This window comes from Chlorocebus sabaeus, chromosome 22 (assembly GCF_047675955.1).
Source record: "Chlorocebus sabaeus isolate Y175 chromosome 22, mChlSab1.0.hap1, whole genome shotgun sequence".
Classification (NCBI taxonomy): domain Eukaryota; kingdom Metazoa; phylum Chordata; class Mammalia; order Primates; family Cercopithecidae; genus Chlorocebus; species Chlorocebus sabaeus.
Window position 1 is genome coordinate 35,367,804 of NC_132925.1, and position 15,357 is coordinate 35,383,160.

A 15,357-nucleotide genomic window follows, 5' to 3' on the forward strand; every position below is an offset into this window, starting at 1 on the left:
ATATTATATACAGGGATCTAGTGTCTGCCTAAAGGATGGGATTTCTCCTGAACTGGGCTATCAGTACCTTCACATGTACCAAAACTTTGCATAAGACCAATATGTATTTCATAACTTGGTAAATGTGATCAAACACTGAAAGTTAATTTGCATTTACACTGAATATTATAATATTCAATGACATTATGCAAAACTGGGGGATTTTGCTTCTGGGACAGAAAAGCATAATCTAGTTTTTTCAAGCTATGCTTTTATAATTCCACACGAACTACCCAGGAGGACCAAGGCATGTTAGAATGATTGAAATACAACAGGAACAGTCTAGTCTGCGAATCTGGATTTTTCAGGCCTGGGATGGAAGGTTAATAAATTGAGACCTGCCACATGCCTTAGTCCAAAGCATGCCTTTGACACTAATGATCTAATTCAGTTATCTACTTTGTCCAAAATTCAGCCGTCTCATACTCCATGCACTGGGGACTTAAACAAAAACACAGGAGGTGGTGAGGGTAGCCCCAGATCTATCTGGGGCTCTACTGACTCACTCTCTTGGTCTCAGTTTCAATGGCTATGAAATGACATGGTGTGATGGTCTCTTCTAGGCCTTGTGTCTTATGTTCAGTGGGTCTGTGCATGCTGGAATTTAGAATAGCGTTTCTTGGTCATTTGTGTGGGATAGCGGCTGCTGGGTATCCACTTGACTTGAAAGTAAAGAGGTAATAGGGTAGAAATAGAAAATTCTGAACTGTTTGAAATAAAATCAAGGAAGCTGTTTCCAAACAGGACTGTAGTTCAGGTCTAAGGACCATAGATGCAGCCCACTAGCACATTTACTAAAATACAGTTTGGGCTCTTTATACCAGGCTCCCTCAGTCAGCATCTCTGAAAGTTGAACCTATGAATCGGATTTAAACAAGCCTCTTTAGTGTAAATATGTATACTGAGAGTGGGGAACCCCTGATCTAGGTAAAAGAGGACTTTTTCTGCTAATCCAAATCTGGTTGGGAGAAAATTATGTAATCTACCTAAACTTTGATTTTGTAATAATAGTAATGTTATCTTTCCATCATTCTCAGAAAGTAAAAGTGTGAGTCAGTGGAACAGCCCCTTAGAGAAGTTTCTTAGAAAAACAAGCAATTTCCTAGTAAAAAATGGATTGTATTTTAAAAATAAATTGTTAAACCTGAAACATAAAACACTTTCCCCACAGAAATATCCTAAAATTTCCAGACCTGTCTGTAAAACTCAGATTGATCCAAAATGTAACTGAAATTCTATGTGTTTGTAATGGAAACATAGAAGAAAATAATGTTACTGGGCTTTGGAGTGTAATAGAACCATTTCTTCATATATAACTTCATTAAAAATGCAAATATATAAAAAACTATATATACACGTATTTGTGTGTGTATATAATTTCCCTTTTCTAGTCTACAAGTATTGTGCTAGCCCCCCCAACAGTACTGAGAATGAAAATTATAGCAAAACTCTTTTGTATTAGTTACTTTTGTGTCAGAATGAGATTCTCAAGATAAATGAAAAGAGGTATGGATAAAATGATTTCTCATGATGGGCAAAGGTTGGAAGAAACACCATGTGGGGAAAGGACAAAGATAAAACAGATAAAGAGAGAATAAAAGAGGAAATGAGTGGCTTATGTGAGCAGGTGATAAGCTAAAGTGGAAGTGTAGGAGAGGTGAGTTGCTTGGGTCTAAGGAGAAAGACTGCTTGGGTGTGTGTTCACCCACAGGCGAAGAAAGGAACACTGGGTGAGAATGTGTCAACTACCCATAGTTACCACCAGATGGTGAAACTGATCCAGGGCCTCTTGGGTGTTGATCAGTTTATGGGGAGGTGGGGAAAAGACTGTCTTTCACTTGTTAATTCATTAATTTCTTTCGCAAATATTTTTTCAGTACCTACTAAGTCCCACAGACTATGCTAGGAGCTGCTGTTAGAATGACAAACCAGATAAGGTCACTGCCCTCAATCAACTTACAGTTGGGTGAGAAGCTAGTATGGCCCTAGAACAAATTAGTCTTAGATTTCTAGTAAATAATCTTATGTAATGAGATTTGGCCTTGCTCCTTTGGTGACTTACCTCAAGGAGCCCCAGGCAAAACCAAAAGAAAGGCCCAGGAGTTCTTTTTCTCTACCATCCAGCCCATACCTCAGGGCAGCACCTGGCAGGCTTCTCTTCCCTACCCCTTGGTCTTTCATAATCCAATCTTCAGTCTTCCCTTAAATAAAAACGTATTTGCCTTTGGCCTCTTGCCTTCAAAATGTTTATCTTTGCTTGTCTGTTTTTTGAGACAGGGTCTCCACTCTGTTGCCCAGGCTGGAGTGCAGTGGCATCATCATGGCTCACTGCAGTGTTGACCTCTGGGTTCAAGGGATCTTCCAACCTGTCAGCTTCCTGAGTAGATGGGACCACAGGTGTGCAACACCACACCTGGCTTATATATATATATTTATATATACATATATATTTATAACATATAATATATATAATAATATATTTTGTAGACACAATTGCCTTATGTTGTCCAGGTTAGTCTCGAACTGCGGACCTCAAGCAATTCTCCCCACCTCCGCCTCCCAAAGTTCTGGGATTACAGACGTTAGCCACCGTACCCAGCCAAAAACGTTTATTTTGATTGGATGACTGGTATTAATCTGATTAACCAAAGAGACAAGGTATTACTAAATTCCTCATCCTTGGTAACATTTCCATGTTAGCTGTTTTCTATTTGTTTTTTCTTTTCCGTAATGGTGTGGCCTAGTAACAGTTAACCTTCTTTAGGGTATTACGTACCTTCGACATATAGAAAAGCTATGAGAATTCAACACTGAAATAATCATATAAACCAAATATACTGCATACTACTTCAGGGATACTCTGAAGCCCATCCTTAGACCCAGACTCAAACAAAACAAAATACGATTTAAAGAACTGACACAAATCGTGGGAGTTTAGAGAACAATGTGACGGGCAGCAGAGGAGAGGACAGGGTTGAAGCAAACTTTTTTTTTTCCTAAGTAGGGCTGGTTCTGGCTTGTCTTCCTTCTCCCCACTTTGCTTCTTATTCTTGGACTTACAAACTGTCTGGTTTCCCTTCTCCAAGTCAGGGCTTCGTTTCTCTGCCTTGGCCTTCCTGCCCCGCCTTCTGCGTTCTGACTCCATGAGCCCCTCTTCGCGTCTCATTTTCTGCCTTCTTTAGGCGTTCCCTCGGCGGCTCAGCAGTGTGATCTCATCTCTTTGTTTCTCCCCGGCTGCAGTCAGTCAGCGGCTCTCTGCGCCCCCGCCGCGCGGGCTCGGGCCGTGCTGCGGGCGTGGCCTCGGCCGCAGAGACCCTGGGGACCGCAGGGCGTGGCGCGGCCTCCGCCTGCTGCCCGGAGCGACCCCCAGAGGCAGCCACCGGGCGCTCGCCGTCCGCGAGGCCCCTCCTCCAACTCTGCAGAACTCCGGGGAGGCCTCGTGCTCCCCGAACAGCCGGGAGTTCGCTTTCATTTTAACGAATCTCCACAATCTCTTGTTTGGGAGATAATTGCTTCTTGGAAAACAGAAGCGTCAGCCCAGAGCCCCAGGTCTCTCCACGGGAGGAGGGCACTCAGGGGCGATGCACCGGGCTCTCTCCTTCGCCCTTCTTGGCCCGCTGGCCTTCACCTCCCACCCGCAGCAGCAACTGCAGCCGGCTTCCGCGGACTGAGCAGCCCTGGGTCAGCCAAGGTTAAGCAGCGGGTAGGGAAGAGGAGAGAAAGCTGGGTCAATTGGAAGTAACCTTGTCGTCCCGCCCAGTTTTTCCTTGCTTGGAGGCGGCAAAAAGCACTTTAGCATTCCTCGGGCTGTTTGCACCTCTTTCTCTAGCAGGGGCAGGGGAAAGGAAGAGCGACCAGCAGGAAGGTTTCTTTGACAGCAAAAGCGGACCTTTGGAAACTAAACAGCAATACCCTGTCTTTAGAAGGCAGCACAGGAAAGAAAAACAGCTAAGGAGTTAAGGTCAGAGACTCCATTTGGAAAACAATAGCCCTTCATGATTATTACAATTTTTGAAAAGTTTTCTAAGCTTTTTCATTTGAACTTTCCATTTCTCACTATGAAATGTAGGTTCTACAGACAATTACACACAGGTTTCTTTTTCAGGGGAAGAGGGTAAAATGAAACAGGTGGAAAGAAGTGAAATGATTGTAGACGTGGCCAAATTTAGACTTGGTGTGAGATTTCCTCTTCGCTTGGAAACACATGGCACCAGCATGCATTTGTTCATTCATTCAATAATGTGAATGAACATTGAACACCACGATGTGATGGGCTTGTCACAGGCTGTAAGTGGCTTCAGGTCCACATGAAAGGGGAAGCAAAAATTAAAATAAAACATGAGAGAGAGAGAGAAAAGGGAAGAGGGCCAAGGTGTCAGGCAGCAAGCTTCTTAGGGTCAGAATGGGTCGCCATCCCTAAAAGCTGATGACTGAACAACTGAGACCAACGAGTGTAGACGGGCAGTGGAGAGACAATACTGCATCTGCCAGTGATGAGTGTAGGAAGCTCATGAGGGTTAGAACCTTCCCTCTCAGTTTACTGACCTCTTTTCCTTTTTAAATAGGTTGAAGCCAGCTGTGGTAGAGGATAACAGTGATTCGCATATCTTATTTATTTATTTTTAGTAGCCCCCTCCCCCGCAACTAGGACAGTGAGTTCCATTCAGATTTTCAACACAGCTGAAAACTTGGCTTTAAAATTTGTGAAGGAAGGCATTTCTTTAGAATCTTTCACTTTTTCATCGCAGAGGCTTGGGGGAATGTTTAGCTTTTTGCTGAATCATGAAGGGTTTGTTACTGCATTCTGAGAGTGTGGGAATTAGGTGCCTAAAGAAAGGTGTCTGCTTTCCTGTTGAGGTGGTTTATTTAGCAGTTCATCGAAGCATGCGGGTCAAGTCATCCTGGACTGTGCACAGTCAAGGGTCTTGCCGCGTGGGAGGCTGGCCAGCGGAGAAGTTTTGTGCTCTCTCAGTTTGGTGATCCTCATGTTGCATACATATTCCAAAATTTCCAGTAATTATATGCATATAATTACTTATATATATATGTAATTTCACATATATATGTATAATTTTAGAAGATAAGTGACAATACAGGCCAAAGTGTGGGGGAGACACTGTCCATTCCAGATAATAGAATAAGATCACAGATAACTTCTTAGATGTTTCTTTTCTAGGGAAGGAGGGAAATGGAACATATATACATTTGCACACAATTCAAACTTACACTTTGAATGTCTGTCTTAAGTCTCCTAGTCAACTCCCTTAATGTACAGACAAAGAAACAGGCCCAGAGAAGTGAAGAGACTTTTATAAAGTTGGAGTCAGGTTGGGATATGTCAGGCCTGGCCTCCTTGCTGCTAATTATTTCTTGCTCTTAAATATTTCTCTGAATTTTATAATAGAGGCACCTCTGAAACTGTCTGAAGCTTTTCATTCAAAGAAATGTTCAAAAAGAACTGTAGATTTCTCAGAATGGGTGTGTTTAGTCTGAGTGTTGTGGGCCAGTGTATTTCATCTTTGAATGTGCAAAAGATTTATTAAAATGCAGATCTTGGTTCAGTGGGCCTGGGCGCGGCGACAGTCTGCATTGCCAGCCCAAACTGCCCTTAGTGGTGCAGATGTTGCTGGTCCACATGTGGAACGGCTAGGCTGTAGACAGCATCTTTCCTCCTTGCCTTTCCTTCTTGCTGAGGGAACAGCCCTGGGGATTTAAGAAGCCCTTTTTGTTTCTGTTGCCAGGTCACTGTGCTCCCTTAGCTAATCTGGATACCTTTCACTGCCTTGTCTTCATCCAGATCTGAGATATTGTTAGAAATAGTCCCTAGTGACAGGTGTCTTGAGCTGGAGGGTGCGATCCTTTGTCTAGTGACTTAGCACCATTTAACTTGGTTCCACAAAATGTTTCTGTCACACATAAGCAATTTACTGAACTCAGATGGTTAAAAAAGCTCTTTTTACCTCCACAAGTGTCCTCCCAGCTGCAGCTTATTGCACTCCCTTGCAGCTGGGAGTGCAGCTGGCATGCTGCTAGCTCACCGGCCTGGCCCTTCCACTGGAACCCAGCAAGTTTTTTGTGCTTTTTTTTCAACACTATCATCTGTCCTGCACTTCTGCATGTGATGTGTAGATTTAGCTCTAAGTGCCTTTGTGCAGCATCTGAGTTGAACAAGCCACTAAGATATAACTGGGCAGAGGTTCTTCTAAGGCAGGCAAACTTCAGTGTCACCCATTTCTCGGTTTTCTGCAGCTTGCCTGCTTTGGAAGGGTGGTTTGACTTGGCTTTGGTTTGTCAAGCCCACTGGGCTTTGATATGACTTCGAATTGCAAGTTTGGCCTGGGGAGAAGCTAGGGCTTTTTTTTTTTTTTTTTTTTTTTTTTAACCTAGGAGCTGTCAAATTGCAAACCACAGAGCGTGCTCACAAGAGAAGTGGCAAGGGCAGATTGGGACCATTTCATGAATTTCTCAAATGCCAAAGCAATGAATATCTTCTTAGCTTAATAAGCAATGGGAATGTCTAAAGTTTGTTTTTGGTGGGGGTTGGGGGGAAGGGGAAGGGCATATCGTAATGAAACCACAATTCTATTTTAGCTTACTCTGATAAAATATGTTGCACAGAGTGGAAGACAGACTAAGGAGGAGAGCTTCTTAGAGTGAATGTTATAGTGTTAGCTTTTCTTGTCGGTTTTCAACCTTAAAATATGAGAACAGTACTCCTAGGTAGAATTTCTGACATTTGGTAAAAGGAGAATCTTTGTCTAGGTCCTCCCTGCATACCCACTGCACTATCGCCACCAGCTACTTGTGTTATTGCCTTGATTCTCTGCAGTGATTTAAACCTTCTGTTGTATGTTTCTTGGGTGCTTCCATATCATAGCATAGTCACACAGATGCATACTCATTTACCAGAGGCTGCAGAGGTATCAGGCCACTTTGGTTCAGCTTACTGGGCTTTGATATGACTTTGAATTGCAAATTTGGCTTGGGGAGAAATTAGGGAATTTTCCACCTAGGAACTGTCAAATTGCAAACCACAGGGAGAGTTGGCTACTGGATTTTTCTGGGAATCAACTTTCCTAGTCTTGGGTATAATTCTAAGCTGATACAGTAATATGGGGAATCCTTGGTTTCTGATGAGTAAATCAGAATCCCGGTAAGAGTGGTGACATCACCTCTTGAACTCAGGAGAGTCTCCACCATGCAGCAACACATCTGTAAAGTTCCCCATTGTTGGAGTTTCACTAATTTGGTGCTCTGTACATCCCTTTGGGCCATGTGACGTCACTTATGAGAGGGTGATGGCACATCTCATAGTAGTGTATATATCAAGTAGAAAGTTATTTTCGTTGACCTCAAGACCACAGAATTAGACAGTATCTCCCTATTTTTACCCAATTTAGCCAAATTCTTTCATTCAAAGATTAGATTATTATTAATCACTGAATGCAGGTTCATATAAATTAATTCAGGAGTTGTAAAATTTGCTTGCCAGCTTTCCAAACCAAATAAAAGGGAATTTTCTTTCTTTGATGGCTCCAAAAGGTTTGGAAGGTGTGCTGGTGCTTTGTACCATGAACTACACAGTCATCGAACATATACAACATTTTCCCCACAACCTTTGCTGCATAAATAATATGATACTTTTTTAATATCATTCGATTCAGAGCACTTGTTTGTATGGCGAGCATGAAACAGCTCTAAATGGATTTCCTTATATACCTCACTATGATTGTGAAAAAAGGAACAGGAATAGTTGGTTCAAGTAAAAAGCAATGTTTAATTCAGGAACTCAGGCTGAATTTAAATCCTTACACTCAGGAATAAATTGCAGAACCTTCTCTTTACCACCTGCTCAACCCCTTCCTTCTGATAAGAATGCATAAGTCTGACTCTAGTCCATTCATTTGCTTTTCTCATTTATTAAATAGCCATAGTTCCTGACCTGATGCCCTCTCCCTCCCTCTTCTCCCAGTATTGCTTTCCTTGCTCTCTGATATTTTTCTCTCTCGCTTTCAGAATTAAAAGGGAACCTGGTCTCTGGGATGTTTTCAACATCTCAAGTGTGAATTTTCCCTGTCAAAATCTTCACAAGGAAAATGAGTCACAGCATCACGTAGGTGACGAGGTCATAACACCTCAGCCCTTGCTTAAAAAATTTATTTCTACTTTTCTATTGTAAAGAGATCTCAAAACAGGAAGATAAAATTGGAGTGACAACTCTGCAGCCTAGTCTTTTAGACAGTGAACTAGGCCAGCATTGGCAGACACTGACGACGACAAAGTCCTGCTCTGAATTATCCCACCCTGCGCTTCACTTTTTACCTTGCCTGAAAGACTTGAGGAAAAACCTTCAGAGAGCAGATTGACCTAGTCTTCATTCACTTGACTTCTTGACTTTCTGGCTTTCCAGGGTAATTTTACCTCACATGTAACCTATACAAGTATTTTAGGTTCAGACCCTGGCTCTGACACTTACTAGCTGTATGACTTTAAGCAAATTACTTAATTACTTAACTAAAGTCCTTCTACTTAGTCTTTTCATTTATAATAGTACCCATTGCATAGTTTTGTTCTTAGAATTGAATTAGTTAATATGAAAACTATATGTTATAAATATGTTTAGGGGTGTGTCTATATCATATAAAAGTGCTTAGAAGGGTGCTTGACATATAATTTTAAAATTTGTTATTATTTTTATGTTCTCCAAGCATATGAAGGTATTTTATGTCATTACTTTTAAAGGTCACTTTTTTATATGTGTTGGTGGGAGGCATTTATTATTTTTTTAAGTGTGCATATCACTGAAACATCCCTCTATGGAGCTATAAAAGAAAACTATAAAATATTTATTATAAAATATATAAAAACTATAAAATATTTACCATATAATTCACTCACTCCCCAGTCTCCAGAAAGTAGCAGTTTTTACTTCACTTGTATTGTCTTCTTCCCAGCATTTTACAAATACTATTTTCTTTCAGCCTCAAAAAAATTCTGCACAATAGGTACTAGGATTCTAATATGGGGGATGAGAAAACTGAAATTTAGAGAAATTAAGTAATTTATCCCAGGTCATACATTTAAGCAATGAATGAGCCAGGATTCAAACTCTGATCTTTTGACCCCAAAACCATGCCAAGTAACAAGTAATCAATGAGTGTCAATGACTGATCATCGAGAGAGAATTCAGTGCCAAAAATGAAGAGGGTGTCAAGAAAATAAGAACAAGGACAATAGCAACATAAGCAACAAGAACAAACTTAGATCCAAAATTAATAGTTAAAGATTTTTCTAGAAGACTGCGTATTTTTCCTTAAACTGTCCAGCAGCTTGGGGACAGAAATCTAATTAAAATGGAAGTCTATGCATGCTCAAACTACATGCCTTGTACCTGATACAATCCGCTTCCACCCCAGTCCCGAAAAAAAGGCATTCAGTTATTTTCTTCTACAAGTGGAAGAATATAACAACATACCTTCTAGAATCAAGGGAAAATGTAGAAATGTACTTGCTCTTTTTTTTTTTTTTTTTTTTTTTAGATTTCTCAAATACTGTTCTACAAGGATAATCACTCACCTGGTGATTATTATAGAATGTTAAGGTGTGTACAAGTTGCTGCTGATAGATAGCACCGTCCCTGCAAAATCATCCCATGGGCCTCCCTCAAATAAATAGGTATACTTCAAAAAGCAGTATGCTTGCTATACAAGTACAGTTTTAAGAAAAATCACTCAGCTCTCACTTGCAAATGTGTTCTTTCCCCTAATGCCTCCTACACAGAGATTCTGGAGCCACCCCCTTCAGAATATCTGAAATATAGACCAATTTTGCTCATTAAAACTACTTCAAGTAGTCCTAGAGCTGATATTAGGGTTGCTACTTTTTCAATAATACTTTTCAAGTATTTAGTGTTGAATTCTTAGATTGAATTTTCTATTAGTTTCCTTAAAATGTAAGAGAATGGAGGGCTAAGTTTAAGACCCATTCTACTAATTGTGAGACTTTCCACAATCTGTGTTTCCGTATTTTTTTAAAGGGAGTGGCACACTTGTTTAGCCTTCTTCATTATAGTTCTCAGAGGAACCATTTTAAGTTGAAAGTACTTCATAACCTGTAATGCTTAAATTTAAACCACTGTCATTTCCCCCCACCACAGCCTTTGGCAAATGGGGTCTTAAATTCCTTCTATCTCCCACCAGACTTTTAGCATGCATTCTGACACATTTGTGTATCCTTACTAGATATGAGGTACATAATATTCGGGCTTTACTAACTATCCAATGGGGGTGCACTGGATATACTTGGCTTGGCAATTTCAAATTATAATGATCCTCAGTACCAGATGTTCCTAAGCTAGTCCCCTACAAAATGTCTGGCAGTGTCGTTTATAACTTGTATCAGGCTTGAGTATTACCACACATAAGCACATAGAGTAGCTCCCAGAACCTGCAGAGGCAATTGTTTTACTAGATGTGTGAGGGATATAGTTGGATCAATGGGATAGATGCTGTATATGAAATAGTGGCTAAATGAATTTGTGTGTGTGTATCGGGGGGGGATGTCAGGTGAAGCGGACATATTTTGGGAATGAAGAGATTTCTAGTTTCAGCGAATTTCTATCATCAAGCTGCTACACTAGGTGAAGATTTGGGGGATAAGTTAGAGAAGACTGAGAAGGAATCAGTTGGTGTGTGTCAGGTGATAGTGGAGTGGGACTGTGATTTAACTTTGACAATGTAAACAGATCTTCCCCCTTCCCAAGATAAGAAAGAACAGAGTTGAGTATTGTGGCACATTTTACATGGTTTTCTGCTTATCTCTTTGAGAATAGATAGCTCAGTAGTATTGTAGAGTTAAGAAATAGCTTTTCCACTCTCTGAGTGATGATACCTACAACCATCAAGATGGATACAGTCTTGTGACCAAATCTCCTCTGATATTTATCTCATCAACATGCCTTAACTTAGTGTCATGATGATGCAGAAATTACTCTGAGAGAATAATGGTGATGGCAATAATTATGATGAGAATAATAGTAGCAGCCACCCCTTTCTGAGTATGTACAAAGTGTCAGAGACTGTGCTGGGTGCTTTATGTACATTAACTCATTTGATTCTCTTATCAGCCCAATGGGATAGTTTTATTATTCCCCCAGCCTACAGATGAGGAACCTAAAACTGACTTGCCCAAGGTCAGGATCTACCAAGTAACTGGCAGAGCAGGAATTTAAACTTACACATGTCTAACTCCACAGCCTATGCTCTTAAGCACCAGGGAATATTAACTTTTATAGGAGGAGGACTAAGCGTGGGCCTTGTCATTCAGAAGCTGGATGACACTGGGCTCCTTCCTGGTTCCTCATCTGTGTTGATTATAAAACAGGCACAGTGATGTGTTCCTCACATGATCGTGATGAGGATTGAATTGAAATACTAAATGTACATACTGTGCACTTATACATGTAAGAAGAGAAAGGAGAGTGACAGCTGGAGAGTGGCTTGATGAAGGCTCCAGCATGAGTAACCTGGAGCGAGAACACCCAGCCAGTGAGCTGAGTGCTGCCCATTTATACTCTCTGAGCTCCAACGCAGTGTGGCATGTGGTCATGCAGCAACTAAAAATAACTTTTTTTTTTTTTTAGTATCAACTATGTGCCAGTAGTATTTTAGCCACTGAAGCTTAGAAGATTGTGAAAACCAGATAAAGTTCTGCTCTCAGATTGTTTATAGTCCAAGGGAAGATTCAGTTAGTAATAAAATAAAAACATATGGCAGATGATCATAAGAACTAAGAGGGAAAAGACAGAGAAGTGGACCAAGGGTGACAATATTTGAAGAAGGGTGTGTGGTAGAGTGTGTGAGAAAAGTCTCTCACTCATTTGTTCATTGAACAAAATGTCTCAAGTACCTACTGAGTCAGACTGTAACTTGTGAAGGGAGTTTAATTAAGAAAAAATAGATGAACAATCATTATTTGTTATAGTAGGAAGACTATAGTAATTTAAGTAAATACTTATCTTGTTGCATCTCACATTTTTAAGTATCCAACAAAAGACACTTCACAGTGTCTTACCTGGAAAGAAGATTGTTTTATGCTAAGTTCCCTGGGCTCTGGGGCTCTCTTCCTGCTGGTGAGCTCTGACCATCTTCAGGAGCTTGGCCTGTGCTTTGCTCTTGGGGTCTCTCAACTGGGAAAGATTTGCTGCTGGTGGTAGTATAGGAGTTTGTCTGCTGGTAGACTGCTTTTCTGTCTTTTTCTTGATGCATTGGCTTCCTGCAGCTCTTCTTCTGTCTTCAGTTGCTAGCAGAAGAGGCCTCACAGTCCCTCTCATGGACTGGTCTGTAATAGCCTTTTTGCCTGAGTGGTGGGGAGTTCCACCCTTTTGTTTCTAGCTCACAGTGGCTGCTAAAGGCATAGCAACCTCTCTGAGAGCAGAGTCTAGTGTCCCCCTCACTTTGCCAGCCCTTCTGTCCTTTGAGCCTGTCATTTCTTGAGGGAGTCAACATGTGCTTCTGCAATGGGCAGTGTTCATTAGAGGGTTTGCTCCCACTGCTGAAGAGTGGAGATGCTTCCTCCCAGGGCTGACTTCCCATAGTTATTTTCCTGAGTCTCAGTGATTTTGACCCTTGATTCAGTTACATGACTTATACCTATGTCTGCTATACCCCAAAGTTTTCTAGACGAGTTTAGTCAAGTTATTCTGTCTGGCTTGTGCCTTGGTACATGACCAGCATGATTAATGTGCCTCATCACAACACTGGGCCCTTCCAACCCCAGTTTAAGGAAGGAGACTTCCTTTCTTGAATAACTAATGGACTAGTTATTCCCAGCCCACTCCCCTTAAGCCTTGGAGAACAATACACAGATTAAATGTAAATAGAGGGGAGCAGAGATTCTCCAGCAATCTCCCATGAATATTTTCATCAATTTTATTTATTTATTTGAGACAGAGTTTCGCTCTTGTTGCCCAGGCTGGAGAGCAATGGCGTGATCTCAGCTCATAGCAACCTCTACCTCCTGGGTTCAAGCAATTCTCCTGCCTCAGCCTCCCGAGTAGCTGGGATTACAGGCATGCACCACCACACCTGGCTAATTTTGTATGTTTAATAGAGACAGAGTTTCTCCATGTTGGTCAGGCTGGTCTCAAACTCCCAACCTCAGGTGATCTGCCCGCCTTAGCCTCCCAAAGTGCTGAGATTATGGGCATGAGCCACTGCACCCGGCCATTTTCACCAGTTTTGCTAGTGAAAAAGCATATAAGCAGGGAGCAGTGCCTCACACTGTAATCCCTCCCACTGTAATTTGGGAGGCTGAGGCAGGAAGATGGCTTGAGTCCAGGAGTTTGAGACCAGCCTGGGCAACATGGTGAAATGTTGTCCATCTTTACAAAAAATACAAAAATTAGCTGGGCATGGTGGCACATGCCTGTAGTCCCAGCTACTTGAGAGACTGAAGTGGAAGGATTGCTCGAGCTTGGGAGGTCGAGGCTGCAGCAGTCGTCTGAGATAGAGCCACTGCACTCCAGTCTAGGTGACAGAGAGAGACCTTGTCTAAAAAGAAAGAAAGAAAGAAAAAGTACACAGACACACATGAAAAATAGTTTTATTGATATGACTCTAACAAGTCAATAGATAAATATAAATCAGTTGTCTTTATCTTATATGTATTATTATTTTCAAGTGCTTGTTTATTATTATGATCAATGGCATTTCTACAGTTTTGCTATTTCTCTCCTTGTTAAACCTCTGCTTACTAATTTCTGTAATTGGGGAATCATATACCTGTTGTAGTCAGATGCTCTTGAATTCCACCAGAGAAGTGAAGGATTTTAACAAAATTGACAAAATCGAATCCAGATTTCTTCACCTATCATTATCTTTCTGAAATAGCACTAATAGAGATGCTCAGATTTTGGATTCATCCAACAAATATTAATTGAGCATCTACTTTGTGCCAGGCACCATTCTAGAAACTGGGCATTCAGCTGTAAGTAAAACAGGCAAGGTACTTCTCAAAGGCTGAGTTTTTTTCTGTTTGAAGACATAAATTGCAATATGTTATTTGCCTCTTCTGTGTCTTTGTGGGACATAATAGGGTTATAGATATATAAAATAAAATAAAACATAACTTTTCAGAGTGGAAACTGAGTTCTACTCTGATAATGCTTTATACTATGTTGAAGATACAACCTCATATTATTTTGGAAGCAGGTGGATTGTACATGTTGAATAAATAATACATTAAAGTGGACTGAAGACCCAGCTTTTGATCACCAGCTCTTATTTGAAAAGTTAACATTACTACCGCAGTTTCCAATATGAGACATTTTGTTTCCTTTTACAGTTTCACTGCTTCTCTGTGCATCCTGCTCCCCATTCTCCTCATCCCTTAGTTAGGCCTTTAAACCAGACTTCATGTTGAGGGATCCGGTGTATGCCCGCTGTGCCTTTTCATCTTTTTAAAGGACACTTTCTTCCTTACACCTGCACCGAAACCTGCAGTGACATTCCATCTATAGAATTGGAGGAGGCTGGCCCACCGTCCTCTCTCTCCTCCATAAGGGATGTTTTACTGTGTTTTTGATCTTTGTCTAGGTTTAAAGAAAGTACAGAAGCTCCACTGTGAACTACTTTAATACTTGCACATTTTCCCTAAAGTCAATTGCCATGGTATCAATGATGCTTAAAAATAGAGTGAAATTTTGTTATGTGAATTTCACCTCAATAAATTATTAATAAAAAAATAGAGTGAGCCATAAGTAGGTACTTCCTATATTTCATTTATATTTATCAGCACTTTATTCTGGTTCCTTTACAGGCTGTACAAGATTCTGATAGGCATGAAAACTACAGGATGTTTAAAAAAATATTGCTTAGGATATCTCCGGCCTTTCAAGTTTGTTCTCAAAAATAACTTTGCTTGATCAAATGGTTATATTTTGGTTTACTAAAGATGTTCTCAGAAAGAAGAATTTGTGTACATCAATGATTTGTAATACATTTAAAATTCAATCCTGTTTTTTAAAAATTTAAGTATTATAATAGTACTATTTATAGCTAGCAGAAGTATATACAGGGCCAAGTTTTAATTTGCTTGGAAGGTTGAGGCATTCCTATGATAATGGGGAAAAGTGAAATGCATTGAGGTATCCCAGATGAATGGATGATGTTATTTTTAGTTCTGAAAGTTAGCCATTCATGGATTTTTGCCTAGAGCTCTTTTGTAACATGTTGAATGCAAACATTTGGACATTTTAGAATAAATCTTAAGTTGTCCATTCCTCCTTTCCCCAAAGGAAAAGAAGACCAGAGCAACAAT

At 40.6% G+C, this 15,357-nt stretch overlaps 1 protein-coding gene and 1 long non-coding RNA gene across 2 annotated transcripts in view; one reads left to right on the forward strand and one right to left on the reverse strand.

Annotated features, from left to right (window-relative positions):
• Positions 1-3,781, reverse strand: part of LOC140709818 (uncharacterized) — a 43,151-nt gene extending 39,370 nt beyond the window's left edge. Inside the window, exon 1 of the long non-coding RNA XR_012090533.1 lies at positions 3,100-3,781. This is a non-coding gene — a long non-coding RNA (uncharacterized lncRNA). The remainder of the gene's footprint in view (positions 1-3,099) is intronic.
• The window catches only part of GAP43 (growth associated protein 43), a 98,642-nt gene that overhangs the window by 32,975 nt on the left and 50,310 nt on the right, over positions 1-15,357 (forward strand). The window lies entirely within an intron of this gene.